Consider the following 7000-nt stretch of genomic DNA (forward strand, 5'->3'; position numbering starts at 1 on the left):
GCGTGGTGGTAATAGTTTAAATAACTAGATGGATTTCACAGGGTCTAACGACACTTACAGTGTACGATAATTCAATAAACAAATAAATCTAAATAAAAAATTTAGATAAATTTTGAACGAATACACTGAAGATGATTTTTTCAAGACAAAACGTCTGAATCTGGTTCGGGCTGAGGCGGTACAGTATTGAGGATCATGAAGGCTTGCAAAAAATGTAATAAAATTTCTAGGGTCGTATTTAAAAAAATGAAGTTGGTGATGGTCCTGGAGAGACGAAATGTTACATATAAAAATTGATTATGCCATTCGATAGAGGGCAAAAAGTGGCCATAAGAAAGTGTTCTTCTTTTTTAGTATCACCTCAAACAAGGCTGAAATTAAACAAAAATGAATTTAAAAAAAATTCGGTTTTTTTCAAATATTTCGAAAACTAATCATGTTAGCCTTAATTTTTCAGAGGCATAATGTTGGTCCCCTGATTACGCAACGTTGCCCCCATTTAAGCTACTTCGTACCTCTTACCGTTTCCGAGAACCCTGTAGTGAGAAGCGAATTTGAACAGCCTGTATATCTGTTGAAACACGAATTTTGTTCTGCGCAATTTCCGTCCGGTCTGAACCAATTCTATTGCCTTTTGGAACGTTAAGTTAATGACTATATACCTACAGAGACGGCAAGTCTCTGTAGGTATATTCTCAATTATTTGAGATACACATGATGTCTCGTTCATGTTTCAAAAAAACTTGTGTACAAGTTCTTTAAGGAAAAATAATAGGGGTAGTTCATGTAACGTTTTTTTCTTAGACGCCCTGATTTCGAGATACAGTGTATTGAAGTTGTTAGTTTCCAAATGGTTTTCCTTAATTATCTTTAAATCGGCTAAAGATAAAAATGTCAAAATTTGTACACGAGTAAACATCAACTGTGCGTTAAGAAAAATGCGCAAACGGTTTCTTTCTGAAAAGCAGTTTTGCCGATACAGGTTATTGGAGGGGTACAATCGAAAAAAAAAATGTTAAAAGTCAAAATTTATTACATTTCTAAACGGTTCTGTAAACTCTAAAGCATACTACAAAAAAAGGTACACTTATCGAAATTCGGTAGCATGTACCATTTTCCAGAAAAATAAAGTTGCATTTTTTTTACTTACATAAAGCGGCACAAGTACATTAACAAAATATTAAATTGAAAGAGGACCTTAATGAGCTGAAGACATTTAACTACCAACAATATTTGCATTTAAGACTATAATTTTAATTTACGTATCACATGAAACAGTTAAATTTTATTAATTAAAAAATAAAAATAAAATTTATTTAAAGTTTCAGCTTGTTGTAAACTAACATTTACGGATTATGGTAATTAATTATCTATTAATAACTAATTTTAGATTTTGTAAACTACTACACTACCATTACTGAATTATACAATTGTTGAATGGACTGAACTGTTGATGGACATGAATGCTTAAAGAAAGTGATAAAAACAGAAAAATATTAGGTTGACTCGGAGACAACAGAACAAAACAGCTGCACAATTAAATAAATGTGCAAACTCGAAATACTACAGTAGATGCTGAAATTGGTACATGCTATCGAATTTCGATAAGTATACCTTTCTTTGTAGTTATGCTTTAGAGTTTACAGAATCGTTTAGAAATTATATAAATTTTGAATTTTAACATTTTTTTTTCGATTGTACCCCTCCAATTACCTGTATCAGCGACACTGCTTTTCAGAAAGAAACAGTTTGCACATTATTCTTTAACGCACAGTTGATGTTTACTCGAGTACAAATTTTGACATTTGCATCTTTAGCCGATTTAAAGGTAATTAAGGAAAACCATTTCGACAGCAACAACTTCAACATACTGTATCTCTAAAATAGGGCGCCTAAGAAAAAAACTTTACATGAACTACCCCTATTATTTTTCCATAAAGAACATGCGCACAAGTTTTTTTGAAACATGAACGAGACACCCTGTATAAGAATAAAAATAATTGTAAATCTAGTAATCAAATTCATGTGTATCCTACCAGAAACGATCATCGAGCTCAGCGGTTTAGATTGACTTTATCAGCAGGAAATTCCCTGGATGTACGGTTGTATAATCACCTACCAAATTGCTTAAAATTCTCTGACAATCCACAATTATTTAAGTCGAAAGTAAAAAAGCATATGATTAGGCACAGCTTCTACTCGATACAGGAATTTCCGCAGACTCCATTTGATGCTAACTACTATTACTTTTGTTGTTATTTTTTAATATCGTTTACACCATTGATCATCATATCTTTGAAATTGTTAGTCGAATGTGTTTTATTTGTGGTTTCGTAATTCTTCCACCGTAGCAATTGATGTATTGTAAACCAGACTTCAAATGACTCCAAAGTTAAAAGTCCATTGGAGTTAGATCGGGTGGCCGAGATGGCCACGGTACAGTACCAAAGCGTCCAATCCATCGCTGAGGAATCATTTCATTCAAAAGTGTCGTTACTTCTCGGGTACTATGTGGAAGAGCCTCATCTTGAAGATAAAACATGCGTGCCCGAACTTGTAATGCCACATCGTCCAATAATTCAGGCAACCGGTTCTCCAAAAAGTCAGCATGTATTGGTCCATTATTTAGTCGTCTTTCAAATAAATAGGGACCCACAAGTACATCACCTATAATGCCAGCCCAAACATTTACCTAAAACCGATTTGAAAATAAGTTTCCCTAGTCGCGTGAGGATTTTCATCGGCCCAAATGTGCATATTATAGAAATTCACTTCATCACGGGTAAATGCCACCTCATCTGTTACAGAACCATAAGCAGGAAAGTCTACTTAATTGGCACATTGCCGTAAAAACCATCTGCAAAAATGCTAATTGTGGGGTCTTCGTCAAGATTTTCCAACACTGCATCTTCAACATTAAGGTTCACTTGCTGACCACGTTCTTCTCCTCGAGGAATAACACTTCCCATATCTCGCAGCCGCTGAACCCACTGTAGGATTGTATTTGCACATGGGGGGTGACGTTGTGGCCATCGTTTCCGGTAGAACCTAGTCGCCGCAAACGCATTTTCTTCGGCTGCACCATACACTAACACCATGTCGACACGTTCGGAAATGGTAAATGCATTGTTTTCTCGGTTCATTGTAAAACTAGTTTGTGCACAAACTAAAAAATTAAGCAAAGTAAGAAATAAGAATCTCGTTTTTAATGTAATCGGCACGCTATTCTTATTTTTTACTTCTTTATAAAAATTACACTGTCACTATCGTGGAATTACAAAATAAAAACTTTTGTCTGGAATCTTTCACTTTTTAACACTGATGGGTCGATGGACGATGCTTAATATTTAATAATTAAGTGAATAATGAATTCAATACAAATACAAAATCAGTTGACTGCACAAATTTTTTGACAATGTAACCTAACCTTCTTTTAGTATTACTAGTATTAGATTATACCGACTTAAATTATAAGGTTGCATCTCGGGTCGCATAAAAACATTTCCAAAGTTTTTAATAAATAACACAGGGTCGGCCTTCATTTTCGTTGATTAAATGAACTTTAATTTACAAAGAAAAACGCGAAGATAGAACTTTTTCGTATAAGACTTTTCTATTACAAATATCATCAGGAAGCTGTAGTTTAGTTTTTATAGATTAAACACGCAACACCCTGTATATTTTACCATTAGTAATAATGACTATTTTAATATTGAATTTAATGTAATAGATGATAAACACAATATTTTTGTGACCTGCCAAAAATTTGGAATGCAAATGCAACTTAATGTTAAATACTCGTATATACTATAATATACTATACTATTCTACACTATGCAGTTGAAATAAAATAGATTGATGTAAACATCTGTTCAACGCTATTACTCAATAATATTGTGTTTCAATAAAAGTTCGGGAATTATACCAAAAAGAGAAATGTATATGGACCATTAAAAGTGAGGAATATAAAAATATAACAATGCGGGTAAAAGTTACGAAAAAATTCGTTCCGGAATGAAATAGACGCTCTAACTAAAGGGTATCACTATCTGCAGTTCTTCAAATTTCTTTTCAAACATTCTTAAATGATTTTTATATGCATCCAAGTCGCCGTAACAAATTCCACTAATAACTTTACTAGCTCCTTCATATTTCCGTTTTAAGATCCATCGTCTGAACCACCAACGAGAAGATTTTCATTTTTTCCTATTTCTGATTAAAGTTTTTAATTATTCACACATAATACGAACGCACAATTTTCTTTGCATCTAATTTTAATACTGACACTTTCTATACTATTCAATGTTCTTGAATCATATGTGTATAACTCTTGAAATGCGCAGGTTATACATATCACAGACAAAATAGCTATCGCCACAGACCGCTCCTGGAATAGGCCAGCAGTTTTAAATTTCCGAATTGCCAGTAGAGTACACCACCAGCAGAATTTTAGGAAGAATCAAATACAGCGGCCCTCATACCTAAGCGTATCCTAGCAACATATAAACAAGACTTTGATAATGTTGCCAGGCGTACTTACGGATTTCTTTTATACACTTTTTTATCAATATATGTTTTTTGCGTTACTGTATTTACTTCAATGTATGATGTAGGTATTGATAAAATTGTTTTTAAAGAATCAACGAATATCTATGTATGTATCATATGATATTCTGCAGTGGTGTTACAATTAAGTTATTTAATCATAATTTCGTTAATTAGCTACCTACTATTTTCATTTTTTGGTATTGAAATACTGCAGAAAATATATTTCCAAATAAACAAAATTCGTAATAATATTTTAAACAGCTTGTAATATAATTTTTTTAATATTTGATGATGACGATAAATTTATTTAATATACAAGGTGGGTTATTAGTACGTCGCGGAATGTAGGTACAGGTTTTTTTTTTTATTTTGACATCCACTTATAGGTTTAATAATTAAAGATAGAAAGAAACTTTAAATACAAATGTACGACTTTTCCTTTATTTCATTTGACATCAAAATTTACTGGCATAAAATATATATGTTTAAAATAAAAAAAATCATTAAAAAAAATTAAAATTCATCCTTATGAAAATAACAAACAACGCTTTTTATAACTAACCTTTACAACAACATAAGGAGAATAACTAAAAACGAAATAACATTAATATACCTACAATTTTTACAAATCAACATGCAAGTGATTGTGATGATACAGTTGAAAATATGTTTCAATTTACTATTAATTGCTTCAAAAACAAATTCAAAATTATCAAGCATTTCGTCCTGTATTTTTTTTCAATACTTGCAAATTTTCAGGTAAAAAAAATATGTCTAAAGGACTGACAATGAGATCGGGGCTGTTTTCTGGCCACCTAAGGTTTCTAATAATATTTTTTAGTGTTCGTTGACGGGATTCTTCCTCCAAAATAAATTTGCCAATATTCCTGAAGAACTTTTGCACATTATTGTTATTTGAATAATACAGTTAATTATGTTTTATTTTTCGTCATCAGAATAACCCATTGTAATTTTTTTAATTTTTTAAATTAAAATGGGTTATTCTAATAATAATAAATCCCATGTATTTTCAAAAGAAGGTTCGTTTCTGTCGTTTTTGTCTGATTGTGTGCGAGAGAGATAGAGTTATAGTGTGCGATAGAGATAGAGTGACTCTGTCCTATAGAGAGCTTATCTCTCTCTCTCTGCTAGCTTCAGGAGTCTCCCCAGCAATTTCGGGACACCTAGGGAGGGAACGTGGGGTAGAGCGCGTGGCCTTGTTAATCCTTCATTATCGATCTATGATGTCACACAGTATAAGAAAAAAAAAAATGGTTTTTGCTCGTAACTCGGAAATGGCTGGAAATATAAACAAATTTCCCCTTGGTTCTGAGTAGAGCACTCGGTGGGTAACGCATAGCGGGGTGTCACAATATATGAAAGAAAAAAGAAACAGTATTTGCTTAGACTCTCAAGTATCAAAAAATCTCCCATGGTGAACCAATAAATCTCCCATGGTGAACGAGTGAAAAACGTCAAAACCCGCATGTCAAAAAAAAAAATCGGGACCAACGGTGTGTGACGTCATAGGATAAAAAAGTGTTTATAACTCGGAAACGGTGCGTTGAATCGAAAAAATAATTAAAAAATGTCAACCCCTCCCTCCCGGGTTCTGTATGTTCCTTCTGCGTTGAATGTAAAAGGTCCGAAGTCCATATGTCGAAAATAAATTCTGGAAACAAGAGGTATGTCGTGTTATAGTAAAAAGGCCGTATAACTCGGAAACGGTGCGTTAAATCGAAAAAATAATTGAAAAAATCTCCCCACACCCTTGGTTCTGTATGACAGTTCTGCGTTGAATGGAAAAGGTCCGAAGTCAGTATGTGGAAAATAAATTTCGGAAAGAAGAGGTGTGTGAGGTGATACAGTAAAAAAGGTCTTATAATTCGGAAACGGTGCGTTGAATTGAAAAAACATTTTAAAAAATCTCACCACTACTTTGGTTCTGATTGTCCGTTCTGCGTTGAACGGAAACGGTCCGAAGTCAGTATGTCGAAAAACAAAAAAGTTAGTTAGTTAAAAATTGCAACAGCAGTAGCGAACGCATTATCTTATCTCTGTATTGATTGATGATTTGTTGTTTTTTTTTTTAAATAAATTTCGTATTCAACTACTCCTTGAGGTTCCAGCAATCTTACATTGTGTTAATTTTTTTGAACACCTTGTGTCACAAATATGAGCACTACCAATGACCTCCATGATATGCAACACTTGTGTCAATAATTATTTTACCTATCTAAAGAAATCAACAATAAGAGCCAGTACCCATCTAAGGATAACCTGTATAATGCAATTTTTTTAAACATAGGTGTTAATATCGTACCATATTGGAAGTCGACGCACGAATCTAAAAACATTAATTTCGAGTTTTTGAATTTTCTCATTCCAAGGTGATATAAAATAAATAATTAGGTAAATTCATAGTTTCAATTCTAACTTGATTTATTTTATT

The sequence above is a fragment of the Anoplophora glabripennis genome, unplaced genomic scaffold (genome assembly GCF_000390285.2).
Source record: "Anoplophora glabripennis isolate ALB-LARVAE unplaced genomic scaffold, Agla_2.0 scaffold325, whole genome shotgun sequence".
NCBI classification, from domain to species: Eukaryota; Metazoa; Arthropoda; class Insecta; order Coleoptera; family Cerambycidae; genus Anoplophora; species Anoplophora glabripennis.